The following is a 15,273-nucleotide window of genomic DNA, read 5'->3' as shown; positions in this document are numbered from 1 at the left end:
TGAAAAGCGAGCCTTGCATAGAAGCTGCCTTGTGTGCGAGTTGGCGAAGAGGAGCGGCGCTGCATAGCAATGGCCTCTCGCCTCACGCTTTAATCAGCCGCCCTGCATGCGCTAAACATGCCCCCCCCCCACCCCCCTTTCCCTTCTCCGGACTCATTTAATCGGAGCTTCGGCTCGTCTGCATGCATCAGCGTTGCACAAAGAGCAACAGCGTATGAATGGAAGAATGGAAAAAGGAGCCTCCGAGACAAACACACCGGGAGAGAGAGAAAATAGACGTCTGCTCGCCTCATACAGAAAGAGGAAGGTGACACTTTTTTAAAGAGGCGACACGGTTGATTTGTGTGAGCTTGCACGTTTAATAAACACTCAAGGGAAGATTCAGGCCGGCTTCCATCAAATACTACAATAGGATACCTCTGCCAAGGAAGAAGTGTTATAGTACATTTGAATGTGTTTATTTTCTTGTTACTTAATTGGCTCTCTGTCTCCTGGAGAAGAATGTGAGATTTTTTCAATAGGGTGCCACTTTTTAATTCTTTGCAAAAAATGGCAGTAATGAACTACAAATATGTAATTACTAAAATTGGTAACAGTGGAACCTCGGTTTTCATAAATAATCTGTTCCGGAAAACTCGATTTAAAATGAGTCAAACAAAATCCAAAGCAATCTTTTACATAGGGGTTCATGTAAATCAAATTAATCCGTTCTAACAGGATCAAGCTATGCAAATAAATACATTTTATTTCCTACAACTTGACATTCAATATCTGTGTGTGAAATATAAATGCCAAATAAAGTGGCTCAATGAAGATCTAACCTCAATTTGATCTTTATTGAAGACTATTGATGAGAGTTTCTTGTCCATAAATCCTGTCAAAAATCAAAACACAACAATATAATAGCAATTTCCACACTTTAATATGTGACGCAAGAAAGTGTGTTGAAACCGTTTTATGTGTACTTTTATTTTGACCTTCAGGAGGATGTGTGACATGGACGATGCTTGAGTGTTTGCAGGGAAGATAATGGCCTCGAGCTGGAAATAAAAGCTTGCCTTGTGGAATAAGCCTTGCCTATTTGTTGAACCTTTTAAAAACAACTTACGAAATGCTTCGTATGAACAAGCATCAATTTCTGGGAAATGAGTTTAAGTGTAAAAACTGGAACAAAATTTACTTTTTCACGCCGACCTCATTTAATCAATAACGCACATCTCACTCATTTGTTCACAACTAACTCCCTCAAAAGTCAACTACGAAGCCACTTGCTCACTCTTTATAACTCACTCACTAAAACACTCCGGCCTTCTGCTTCCATTGGTTCCAACGAGAGTTCCGCGACGCCGGCTAGCACGCTACACTGTGTGCTTTGAATCCCAAGTAACAGCTTTCTGTTTATGACAAACGTTTACTGTGTTTTTCCTCTTTGTTGTTGTTTTTCTTTCCCGCTCAGAAAGTGCACAGTAGTGTTAGGGAGCTGTCGTTGGTGCGTTTGAATAATCCTCGGCTGAGGCCAATTAAATATTCGCCACCGATGGGGCACCAAAGTGTTTCTTTGCCTCGGACGTGGGTGCTGCTGTTTAGTTTACTCGTCTGGCTTTCCCCTCATTTGCTCCATTGCGGGAACAAAGCTTCCCTGCGGGAGGAAACATTTCCCCGCCACGCATTCCTCTTCTGCCTACAGGTGTAAAAATGATTTTACGACAAAGCGCCGATTGGTGCTGAAGGTGCCGATCCCCGCCGATGCGCCGTAGCTCGGCAGGGCTTTGAAGCGGTCACATGCATTCTTATTTATTTTATTTTGGTCCGGTATTTTGCATACGCTTGAACCCATGTGGGCTTTTTGTAATGTCTGCTGCAATGAAGAAAAACAAGTTTTAAATTTATGCTAATGTGCATCTCGCGTCCAATGCTAATTTGGGACTTTCTTATTTTTGTTCAAACAGCACTGCAGCAAGTCGTCTGTCTTTGTGCCTTACATGAATTAGCAACTGGTAGCTAAAAGGACTAAGACAATGCTACTGCGGGATAAATGAGTGTTTTCACAGCTATCTGTTTTTAAGGTCAATTCTGGAAAGAAAATCAGAGCCCAAAAATTTGATTTGATATTTTGTGGCATCCCAAAGTATCCCACCATCGTGCTTATGTAAACTCTCAACTAAGTCATTCACTGGCAAATGACAACTTCACCCATTCACTGGGAATTTTCTCATTCTGACTCACAATTCACTACCAGCTTATCCCATTGGAACAGAATCCGCAGCCGTTTTCAAAATGTTGCGGTCCCCATTTGGCCACGCACGTCTTTAAGATTGCGGGATCTGAACTGTGAGCCGCAGGCTTCAATTAGCTCGGCGCCTGTCGATGAATCCAAACTTAGCGCAATTGTCAGCCGTCGCACCCCCGCAACTCTCGGTGGGCTTCCTCCGAGGTGTGTTTTCCTTCACCGGCAGAGGCTCGGAGGAAAAAGGGCTTTTGTTTACGTTGAGATTTCCAATCCTTTTTGAAAACAAGCACGGATAATTAAAGATTTAATCATTTAAACACGGAATCCCTTTGGAAGCAAACATTTACACTCGTGTTTTTGTCGTAAGGTGCCAAATATGCCGCCGCGGAAATATCCGTCGCCATCATCAGCTCCATGTTGATGGTTAATGTGTTTTCTTTAACTGGAAAACAGCCCGCACATTCTTTATTTACTCGGCATCACTCATCTCAGCGGGGCTTCTCTGCTCGTCCATCTCCCGCCGTTATCTTATCGCTGACTGCTGACTGAGTGCACATGTCTGAGTAAAGCGGCGATAAGAAGATGTGACGGAGGAAATGCAGACTCGCTTTTCAGCCAACACTCCCCGTCTGGCCTTTGCTGATGTTTAACATTTATTTTGTTGTTTTTGTCTGTTTGTTAGGTGAGGAGATGTAAAGTTCAACAGATGACCTTGCTTCGCAACACTCAAAAGGTAGAGAGAGACATTTTCCATTCGTATTTGCCACTTATAAGGTCATTGTAGGCTTTAAATACCATATGAACAAAATTCACATGTTTAAATACCAGGACAGCCCAAAATGTACCCAATTGTGGCCCCCATTTTACCCAGACACCATTTTCACCAACTAACACGGAATTGGGTCAACATGTCTATCATAATGATTAATAATTTGTAAAAGGTTCAAGTCAGCCATTTTAGTGGGAAACAGACATTTTGAGTGAATTGTACGGCCTGCAAACTTCCACAGATGTTTTATGGTATATTGGAAAGGTTGATTGCTTATGTATGATCATTTCAAGGATTATTTATTTAATCTACCGTAATTTTCGGACTATAAATCGCACCGGAGTATAAATCACACCAGCCATAAAATGCCCCAAAAAGTGAAAAAAAAACATATATATGTATATAAGTCGCTCCTGAGGATAAGTCGCCCCCCCCACCCAAACTATGAAAAAAATACGCGATTTATAGTCCAAAAATTACGGTATTATAAAAAAGGGTGCATCATTTTATTCATAGCTACTTGTAGTTTGAATTCATTTGTATCATTTTAATCAAAGAATTGTTATTTTTTAATCCCTGTGGCACGTCATGAATCATGCTGGTGGAAAAAGTTGCACAATTAAAATATTTCAGAGATAAAAGCAAGAAACCTCAGCAAAGAAGAAAAATGAAGGGAGCTCCCCCCCCTCCCATGTTACCATTTGTCTCGATAGTCAACGCTAATTTCATTACATCGTCTGAATGTTCCATTTGCGTGTGAATTATGGACAGATTTACGTTGCGCATTCGATCGAGTCTCTCGCCGGTTAACTGACAATTTAAAAGTTCAATACAATGACCGACCTCATCAATAAGAGTCAATACATGTTCAATTCCCATAATGGGAAAACGGTTATTATCAGTTCCAAGGCGCAAATTAGCAATTTTGCTTTTAATAATAAGAGCGAGTTCCGCATCAGTGTTGCTTTTTTTTTTTTTTGGTAGGCGTAACGCATTCCCTCCGGGCGGCAATTAGCGCTCAATGAGCGCTCGCGTGGCGGGCTCCGGGGACAATTAGCGTGCGGTGTGAGCAAGCAACTTGTCATATTTTGTAGCACACAATAAGCCCAACACAAACCACCCACCGTGGAATGCCTTGAAAAATGCCGCCGCCGCCGCAGCGTATGTACGGATTAAATGGAAATCCCAAATAATGAATGCAAGTGCCTGCTAACTATGGAGTTTAAATTGTTCTGCGACTGTGCTCCCTGCTATTTATACATGCATCTCAAATCAACTTTCCCTATTGAAATGAATGGGAAGGCCAATAATCCGTTCCAGCCCTTCCAAACCACTCCAATTTTGCTGAAGCATGTTTTTAAGCACTGTTGAGTTGTGTTCTTTCTAAAAATGGTCAACAAAATGACTCGTAAGCATTTTACGTGTCAGTGTATTCTAGCCCATCTTGTGTATTAAGATGTTTTAATGCTGCTTTGAGACGCAGACTAGTAAGACAATGCAGACATTTATTCACCCCCCGTTTTTTTTTTTTTTTTGGGTCACTTGCCAGTATTATTGGTTTTCTCCAAGATTTCCATGATTAGCATTCATCCCTCTCGCCATGACCAGCTAGGGCGAGAAAATGTCAGGCGGTCGTCTCGGTAAAAGGTGAAATGTCAGGAATGGCACACTGGTGTCGTTTGGAAAAAGCCAATGTGAGCAAGCTTGATGTTGTTTTTTTAAGCCTGCCCCCAAACACCAGACCAATATGAGCTTTTGTCTTCTTTTTCTAAATCGTCATGGAGATGTGTTGGTTTTATTGATCCGACTCATCTGTGTGTGTGAGTGTGTGTGCGTGTGTGTGTACACTGTTTTTATGCTTGTGTGCATGCATTTGCTGCTCCGTGTGTTTGTTGTGCGTGTGTGCTGGCATGATTTTTGTGTGTGTTTGCACTGTAATTAATTCATGGAAAGCACAAGCAACATATACTGTCCTGTCTTAGCACTGTGTTGTAAAAAAAAAAATCATCATATCAATACAAGGATAAAATCCACAACATTGTGAGCATTCTTTAGACACATGACTGTTACAGATTGAGCCTCTCAAAAAATGCCACCATCCGCCCGGCTTTCGAGCTCCACCGAGGTCACGCCATTGCGAAGTGAGCTTTTCAAATAGTCAGTGCCAGTCGTTACATGGATTGTATGACCAAGGTCACTGTCGCTTGAAGACCATACATACAGACACACACGCACAACTTCACCCGAAGGAATCAATTTATCTTGCCAGAAAGACATCGGATTTGTGCTGATAGAATCTACCGCAGAATCGGGGGTCAGTGCTTCTGTAAATCCTTTCATCGGGATAACTTGATTGGTTGTTTGGAAATATAGTCTGCCTGCATCAAGAACGCAATTTTGTATTCTGATATTGTTGTATTATTATTTTTATTGGCTCAACTGTTGCTGTATCTGTATGTATGGAAATGTAGCTTATCCCTTCCATATTATTCTAGTCCAGTATAACTCACGATGACATTTGTGAGCAATAAAACTAGACTGAATATAATTCCCTGAAATTTGATAATTTTGACCCAAAGTGAACCCAAATAAATAAAACCCATATGTCATGGTTAAATTTGACCTGTATCTACTGAAATTGATTTTATATTTACCGGTGTATATATATTAACTCAAGAAGAACAAACATTGTTCAAATAGGACCTTGAAACAGTCCTCATTATTAGTCTTCAGACCAATAAACTTTTTTGAGGCCTGTTAATTCCTCCCAAAATGCATGAAGGCCTTCTCTGGTTTAAAAGAAATAATAAAAAAAATTCTAGAAGACTTGAAAAATGTACTCCATGTTCACCCATGGACATAGAATTGTGAGGACACACAAAAGTCTCAAGGACATCATTTTGGTTGAAAGCAGCCATTTTGGGTTTTGTTGAACTCCTCCCACGAGATTCACCCAACAAGACCCCAATCAATTGACCCCACTCAGAATCAGGATTTTTGCCCCTGGTCTGTGCTCTCAAGTGAGCACCATTGGAGTTCAATCCATGGCCCTCTTTGCTCGAGTCCCTACAGTGTGTGTGCATAAAAAAAGATGTCCACCCAGAGAAGAGGCGAGTGAGTGCAAAGGATGTGGGTTGCGGCACTTGTCGTGTTGCAGGGACGGCGAGGGATGGCGGCATCTCCGAGGCGGACTCAGGAAGAAGTTGAGAAGCGGTGTGGAATCGAAGCTCGGGCCTCCCTCGCTGCCTTGTTAATCTCGGAGGACTTGACATTTGAAAACCTTCCTTCCTCCTCTTCATCCTCCTCTTCCTCTCAACTCACTGATGTGTGAAAATCCAGCAGTGAATAGACTGGAATTTCTCCACTGCTCTAAATCCCCTCCTCGCAAACCAGGAACTCTAACTGCTCATTCAAAGACGGACTTGCCCTAGAGATTTTCTACGACAGCTACCAAATTTATACCACAAATGCTTGCCAGATGGGCAGTGAAGTGAGATGAGTTAAATTTCCCTCACTAACTCTGGGTGGCAAGATTTGATACCTGCCCATAAAACCTGATGCCTTTTTCAAATTCCACCCCCAAGACCTGTTTAACTACAACATGAAACTATCATGACTAAACACACAAAAAAGTGTGAAAAAGCCATACGTGGAAAAACACTGGACGTCTGCCATCTTGGTTTGAACACGTCCTGATCCTTCAAAGACAAAGTACTCCCGAAAACGCCTGAAGACAGTTTAACTTTACACCTTGAAACTTGATAGGCACCTCTATTATCAGCAGACCCACAAAAAAAATCTCAAAAAGCCATGCCTGATAAAAATTATTTTTTTTTTTGTATTTTATTGTATTTTTAAAAAAAAAAAAAAAATCCGCCAAGTCCGGTCCTCAAGGGTGCCAATCCAGCCTGTTTTTGGTGCAGCCCTACAACAACACACCTGATTCAAATGTTCAACGTAGTATCAGCAAGCTCTATTAAACCTGATAACAATCCTGATTATTTGAATCAGGTATGTTGCAGTGGGGATGCATCTAAACCAAACTGGATTGGCGCCCTTGAGGACCAGACATGGTGACCCCTGCCCTAAAACATTGTTTTGGTTTGGAAATTTAACTCATCTGAATAAACCTACACAAAAAAATAAAAGCCATGTCTGAAAAGAAACATCGGACATTTGAAGTGGCCATTCTAGGGCCATAAAAATGCAATAGCCTTTCTCCTGATCCTTTGATTTGCTTTCTTTATTTTCTCTCAAGTAGAGGGGAAGGTGAACGAGTTGGTCATCAGCGGTTACTCTTTATAAACAGAAAGCCGGGGCTGAAAAGATGCAGCAAGTCTGCCATTTTAGTTTGAAGTGGCCATTGCAGGCCACTGAGCAGCAATATCCCGATGTTGATTTTCTTCCTTTATTCCTTCAAAGAGTAAGTCATGAGAGGTTATTCTTTATAAACCGCCTTTGGTTTAAAAAGAATAACCTCCCATACTTGAAAAGACACTGGAAGTCTGCCATGCTAGTTTCAGGCGGCTAATTTAGGATCATTTTTCAAAGACTAATTTGTCACAGAGATTATTTCACACAGCTACCGCATTATGTATACTAGACTAATGGATAATGCTAAATTGCTAGCTTTATTATCTTTGAACATGAAATTTGGTTGGCAGCTCTCCCCTGAGTAGACACATTTAAAAATCTGGAAAATCACAAGAGTCCGCCATCTTTTATCCAAGCAGCCATGTTGGTCTAAAAAACTCTTACAAAAGTGGAAAAAGTTGGAATTGGCCTTTTGACATACTCAGACAAGGATGCCGCTTCCTCATCCTACAATCAGCAACAGTCCTTTCCTCTTTTCACACGCAGGTTGTGTTTTTGGTAGCTCATAAACCCCGAGGCCCAAACACACACACACCCAAACACGCACGCTGTCATGTTCAATGGCCGCCAGCATCGGCAGGTAACTTTGTGCCGAGTCACTGCAAGCGACGTGGCTGTCGGCTCGCATCGCGGCCCCTTGTAAATATGACAGGGCGAGGCGCAGTGGTCGCTGCAAACAAGCGGCGGGAAAAAAACAAGTCGACAAGCCCTTCCAAGTGCGTGTATGTAGAACAGAAACATGTTTGTGCGTGTGCTTAGATGGCATCGTAACCCACCTCATAAAAGTCTAAATGACGACGTTTCCTTTAATTAAACGCTTCAATGCTCTCATTGCAGCTATCAGTGCCAATCGATCGGAGTCAAAGTTCAAGCGGACGCTATTCTTGCCAAGTTTTTGATCATTGCTAATTTAAATACCGTAATTTTCAGACTATAAGTCGCACCAGAGTATAAGTCGCACCAGCTATAAAATGCCCAAAAAAGTGAAAATAAACATATATATGTATATAAGTCGCTCCTGAGTATAAGTCGCCCCCCCCCCACCCAAACCATGGGGAAAAAAAACGCGACTTATAGTCTGAAAATTACGGTAATGTGGTAAATAGTGGCTGTTAGAATGTTTAGTTGAATATATAGACAAACAGCTGCTTCTTATCTGTCCTCTCTTATCGTGGATGTGGACTTAACAGCAGAGACTTTACCACAAAAATATCCAGCGTAGACTACAAAGTTTTCATTCTTGTAATAACAATGTGTGGCTTCTTTGGTGTCATGTTGTTTGGTATGCGGGATGTGGGCTCGAGCTGGTGTTGAGTCAACATAATGACTAGTGAAGGTCACTCGCAGAGTGCTGAAGCACTTCATAACATTAGATTTTGATTTGTTGCAAAATAAAAACAAACATTCAGCTTAAATGCTTTTATGCTCTGTGGGGAAAACATGATTCAATCCATCTGATTCACTGGAAGTAAACAATCACAATGCTATCCTTTAAAATGTGACAAATGGATTCATGTGCTACAAGTTCTGCTCAAGCTTTGAAAATATGGCCTAAAACAATCTGTTTGAATAAAATTACTTGATTGATAATGTGACATAACACATTTTCATTGACTTAAAATATAAATTAGTCGGGGTCACTAACATTTACATGGAGCGGAGCAACACGTGTTGTGTTCAACTGAGGTCAATGTTGAGTCTTGAAAACATTTACTCACATTTTCTGCTTGAATTGCAATGTTTTTTCACAGTGCAGTAGTTTCTTTATTTATTTTCCATATTCATTCATGATATCGAACATCTTTGTTGTAACCAGCGATTGGCTAACGTTAGCCTCGGCATGCCTTTTATCTTTATCATCAAATTTCACTGTTGAGTTTTGCTGCTACTCGATGCTAATATTTGAATTATGGTGAGATACAATTTTATCCAGCATTTACTGAAATGTTCTTTATAAAATATTTGAACAACCAGTAAATTCCACGACTAGTTGGGCCTGACCTGAGCGATGAATATTTTCCAGTCAATCTCACAAATCAAAAGAATTTTTGAAAGCGTGCTAGTCTGTCAGAGTAACTTGCACCCAGCCGGCAAGGGATGAAAATGCAGCGCAAACATAGGGCCCCTGATACTCGCTGTGACGTGAAATGATGAAATAAGACGTGAATAATGGAATATGCCCGACTCGCCCGGGCATTGTTTCATTCCCCGCGCATATTACATCATCAGCAAATCCCTCTATTGGATCACGCCGTGCGGCTGGCCTCAAATCAATTGGGAGCGCAAACAGGAACTCTGGTGTAAAGAGTATTAAAGTTGGCCTCTTCAGATGAACGATGATGGCGCTACTAAATCCTGAGAAGACTACGAGAGAATTGTGCCTTTACGCCATTATTATTATTATTATAATTATGATGATGATGAAAACCTGAAGTGTTGTAATTTTAGTTTGAAAAAAAAAAAAATGTAACTAATTTTTAAATTCCATAACCATCAATTAAGTTTCTCAAGTTTTATTTCTAAAATACCATCAAAATGATACAAATATTTACAGATACGCTAAACCTTTCACGGTCGTTTCCCCCTCATCGTGAAATAAAAACGTAGGTTACTTGAGTAGCTTTAAAAATTGTTAACATGGCTCCTTTCTCCAAAGTTGCCCTCTTCAATAATTGCACCGGCGACCTCACTGCAGTCATTACAATCATGCTCTGCGGTTGCCACATCCTCTTCCTCCTCACCATCCTCTTCCCCTCTCATCCATCTCTGCCAGCATGTGGTATGAATCACCCTAATGATAATGGAGTCCGATGTATGTACATACACACGCGCTTAACGTTGTCAAGCCATCGTCAATGGCCTCCACGCTCTAATTCACTGGGCCTCCTCCACGTAAGCTTGCTATTCAGGCGTCATGTTTTTTTCTTCCTGCAAGGTCTCACTTCTCGTCTGTCCTCACCCTTGGCTTTTTTCAAATGGCTAATCCATACGGGAAAAGGACTCGATGCTACCTTTGGAAGCTGAATGAATGTTGTTCCCTATGATGTTTTCATTTGGCTCAAAAGAAATTGTGAAGCTTTCAAGTCACACCATCATGTCCACCTGCCACCAAACCTTGAAAAATAGAATCAATATTATAAGCCACTGCATGGTTTCTGGAAAGACACTGTGCGTGGATACAAGATAATAATAAAAAAAAAAAATCATTTGAAATGTTACCAATGTAAATGATTGAAAACAAATAGTTCTCAAACATTAAATGCAAAAGAATTGAAGTTTAAAGTTAAATATAACTGAACGGATGTATTTTTCCAAATTTTAATGCTTTACATGCTTTATTTGTCCGGGCTACATTTATTATTATTATTTTTTTTAAACTATTTTGTACGTTCAAAATGTCGTTCTCCATCCATTGCCCCCTTCTGATAGCTTTTGTTTTGGAAGAGGTAACTATTCTTTTCAAACCAGAAACACAGATGGCTCTCTCCTTCCAAAGGTGTCAGAGGTCAGTTAGGTTTAGCGCCCCAATAAAAAAAGGATCCACAGCAGGGTTGCTGTTAGCTCCTTTAAACTCATGCCCTCCTTCATGCAGCTCAGGTGTGGGAGCGTCCTCCTCCGTAATGATGTACATCCCGAGCCTTATTCCGGAGACAGACACAGGTGATCAATCCTGCTTAAACTTTGTCCTTCCTCCACTCTCTGAGATGGACCGTCTCTCTCTTTTGCTCTCTTTCTGACCCCCCCCCCTTACCTCACCTGCCCCCAGTTCCATCTTCCCCTCAGCGCCTCCCTCCATGCATCAGCTGCCCACTAATCACCCGTCGCTCCTCTCCTAAATCTCACTTTAGCTCCCATCCTCCTGTCCTACCTCCATTTCCTCTCCATCTTAGCTGCCCTGTGTCTTTGTCTCCAAAATAGCTGAGGGTGTCTTTTGTTGACAGTTGAGAATTGGCCAAACTTTCTGAACTTTAAGACTCAAATTGCATAAGTGCTTGTCTTTCCTTATGGTAAAGCGGTCTAGGTTGGAATCTTGAGTTTGGGTTAGCAGTCTGTCTCTCTATATAGCCGTAATGCCAGACATTTTTCGGCTCACTTGAACAGTAAAGAAAATATATAAATACATTTGCTATCCGATTTGCACGGCTGTATGATTATAGTTTTTTTTTTATAGGATTAAAGAAATTCTGCTGCGCATTTGTCGATTCAGCCTTTTGGGGGCTGCAATAATCCTATGTAGGCAAACTTCTCTATTTTATTACTTGTTGTATATGAACATCTCAGCTTCTTATTATTTTCAAGCTTGGAATTGCTTTGCCGCTCCCATTTTTGTTCTTCATCAATCCTTGTATATTTTGACTTCCAGAATCCAGTGAAATGAACACCAGTCGGACATTTCAGGTTTATTATTATCTAGTATGTTTTAGCTTGCGCCTATACAGGATGGTAAAGGAGAAATGTTTTTGTTATGAATGACAAAGTGTCAGCGCCAGGAAATAGCTTGGTTATATGTGTGTGTGTGTGTGCGCGCATGTCAGAAAAAGTCGGCCATGCTTGATTACACTTGAGCCAGTCAGCTGCAGTCTGGCAGCGTTCGACCTTTTCAGTGGCAGATAAAGACACGACAGATGCAGGTGAAGCAGTCCACGTCCACCACTCAATCCCATCTCCAATTTAGGCCATGAGCCTGACAGTTGGCCTTTATTTTTTATATCCTCACCTGGACAAAATGAGCATCGTCTCGAATCCAAACGCACGGACAGAAAATGAGAGCATAAATGTGAAAGTGGAGCCTCTCTCCGACCGACGCTGATTGCATGCAAGGGGAGTCATTAGAGACGAATACATCTGCATGTGTAATCTCCTTGAAATCATCGAAAAATACATTTCAGCCTCAGCCGCATCGCGCTATTGATTTTACGACTCGTGTTTCTATCAGTGGACAGTTGTCTTAAATTTGCTTCATATGTTTTATGACTCGCATTTGCAAATTGTTGCTCGGCACCTAAAATATCCGATAAAACGGGGAAGTCAAACTAATTTTTTTGGCGGGCCGCATTGTAGTCCTAGTTTCTTTCGCAGGGCCATTATGACTGTCAACCTAAATAAATGTACGAGCACCTCATATTATATACAGTCAAAGCTACAAAACAAACTGACAAATAACTCGTTTTCAAATCAGACGAGTAAAAACTGGTCAAATATTTAAAAAAAAATAAGATGTTACTGAAAGTGAAGACAATTTGTAATTCTAGTAATGAATATGATGCACAATTTGTCTTCGCGGGCCACATAAAATGATGTGGCGGGCCGTATCTGGCCCCCGGGCCTTGAGTTTGACACCCGTGCGATAAAAGATTGATCAAACATATTCCCCTGTGATTTGCTCGCGACCAGTCCATAGTTTGTCCATATTGGCCGGCGACCAGTCCTGGGGGTGCCCACGCTTTTTGCAAAGTTTACCCAAGCTATTTGCTTAGCATGCTAAGTGCTAACTTGTGAATGCCATGTGGGCTACCATGTCAAATCAGCAACCTTCTCCTCGGTTAGGTTCGCATATTTCATCCCTGTGGGTATTTTGTTTGATTTGACAAATTCCTCGGCTATTTCTGGGTTATTTCTTGTGAGGCACAGACACATACACAAAGGTTTTAACATGTATGTCATTGAAAGATGCCTTTTTCTTGGCTATCCTTGCAACACGTATGTTTGCGCTTGTGTAGAGGTGATTCACTTGATGGAGTATTGTCGCGTTGGACCAGGAAATGAAAGCCCGCCGTGGCCTAAAAAAAAAGATATAAACAAGAGCAAAGACGTGTAGCGCGGCGCGGTGAAAAATGCGCGATGAGGCCGAGACAACATTAGGTTGTGCTGAATTATTCATCCGACTCGAAAGCAGGATGGACCGTGGGAACATTTCTTTCTTCTGCGCGACGTGTGTATGCACTCTAGTGTTTTCCCCACGCGCGCCGGAGACGTTAGCTCCGTCTTCATTAACGAGACACACACACAGTGGAGCTCGCGACTACACGGTGAACGCAGTGTTGTCAAGTCACACAAACAGAACACAACGACCATGCACTCGACATGCCTTCTGTCGGCTGATTAGTCGGCGCTGCCGGCATAATTATTCCGAGTTTTTGTGCCGCTTTGCGTCTGCATTTTCGAAATAACAGCTAAACCTTGAATGTTCAACACAGATTACCGTAAATTCCGGACTATAAGCCGCACCGGACTATAAACCGCACCAGCTAAAATTGGGGGATATTTTAGTTTTTTTCTTATATAAGCCGCACCGGACTATAAGCCGCACGTGCACACGCAATTTTTTTTACAAAGAAAGACCGTTCACAGAAAGCCTTTTTAAAGTTTTAATAACATACTTTAACATGTCTTTCTAAACATTGCCTGTGACGAAGGGTTTAGAGCCCTTTGACGCAGGTCACCTAGCGTGCATTCCTACTAAAGCTCATAATAGTCACAAGCAACACAGCCAGAATAAGCAGCAGCCATAGTAGTGTTTCAAAATAGTATTTTTTTTGTAGTTTTTTTCTTCAAGATACCGCAGTGTATAAAAGTGATCAAGTCATCACAAAAATCACGAAACAAAATCCTTATATAAACCGCACCTGACTATAAGCCGCAGGGTTGAAAATTTTGGAAAAAAGGCGCGGCTTATAGTCCAGAATTTACGGTATTTTCATCCCCGTAGGAAATAATAGCACTACCAATCAGGCGTTGCTAGGATCCGTTTTTAAACTGAATTTTGTGTGAGCTCAGCTTGAAAGATTGCGTCAATGGTATCGGCGCTTGGAAATAGTATCGGTGACTAAAGACTCGAGTACTGGTACTGGTGGAAAATAATTCCTCAAAAGAAACGATCCAATATAAAGAACCTTTGAGGCAATGGATTCAGTTGTTTCTTTGACTGACTATAAAGCCGGCTAATGAATGCCAAATGATTAGCGGCAGCTCTCTTCTCGCAATCGCCTCTCGCGTCCGAGCGTCGTCATCTTTGAGGTACAAACACTCCATCGTCTCTCACGAGAGGGCGGATTTGGCGAAGGCTCATGAATAATTTGTATCTAATATCCCGTCTCCTCTCGGCTACATCAACACGCTCGCTCACCTCCCGCGGCCTTCCTATTCTCGTTCAATCTCGCTCATTTTTTTCTTCTCGCTTTCTTCTCCGCCTCATTCTGCGGCTAAACACACTCGCAGGCTTAGCCGTGAAATGGAAGCGTTTTGTCGCTCAGGTCTCGGGCCCCGCTCAATCTATTTGCATTGAAAAGCTGCCGGAATTCACCATGGACATTTTGCCAGAGAAGCTCAACGTTAAATTATTCATTCAACTTGTAGTTTTTCAGGTAAAGCAATTAACAGGTTGTCATTTACAATGAGCACCGTAAAACAAAGCAACATTGAAGTATATAGTCAGCAATTTTTCGTGGGGATGAATAAATGAATGATGAATGGATGATGGATGCCATCATTGAGGGTGGATTAGTGTGCGTGTGTGTATTGTGTGCAACAAAAGTGAGGAGATGCTTTTTGCAAGCTGACACTGAGACATGGCAGTTTTCCCTCTCAGAGGATTCACACTTGTTGCGGTGTGTGTGTGTGTGTCTGTGCGTGTGTGTACCACCACTCTCCTTAATATGGTCACCATAACGTCATCTTGTTCTACTTGGCTTGTTCTTTTCTTTCTTTCATCACAGAGTTGTACCATTAGGTCCATATCTTCTCCCGCTCATCCACCTGAGTATCTCTGACAGCACCTTGTCAATAATACATCGGACGACGTGCGAAAAGCTCAAATGTGAACCTGTTTGACTTTAGAGGAATGTACCTACTCAAAGGGGAAGTCAACCTTTTCTTGACAAATTCGGTCTCCATCCACCAC

General features: G+C 41.7%; 1 long non-coding RNA gene across 1 annotated transcript in view; it reads left to right on the top strand.

Moving 5' to 3' along the window:
* LOC133158535 (uncharacterized) overlaps nucleotides 1–15,273 on the top strand; it is a 191,405-nt gene that overhangs the window by 39,074 nt on the left and 137,058 nt on the right. Inside the window, exon 4 of the long non-coding RNA XR_009715230.1 lies at nucleotides 2,913–2,963. This is a non-coding gene — a long non-coding RNA (uncharacterized LOC133158535). The remainder of the gene's footprint in view (nucleotides 1–2,912; nucleotides 2,964–15,273) is intronic.

The sequence above is a fragment of the Syngnathus typhle genome, linkage group LG8, assembly GCF_033458585.1.
Source record: "Syngnathus typhle isolate RoL2023-S1 ecotype Sweden linkage group LG8, RoL_Styp_1.0, whole genome shotgun sequence".
In the NCBI taxonomy this organism is placed as follows: Eukaryota; Metazoa; Chordata; class Actinopteri; order Syngnathiformes; family Syngnathidae; genus Syngnathus; species Syngnathus typhle.
This window is presented reverse-complemented; position numbering and strand designations above follow the sequence as displayed.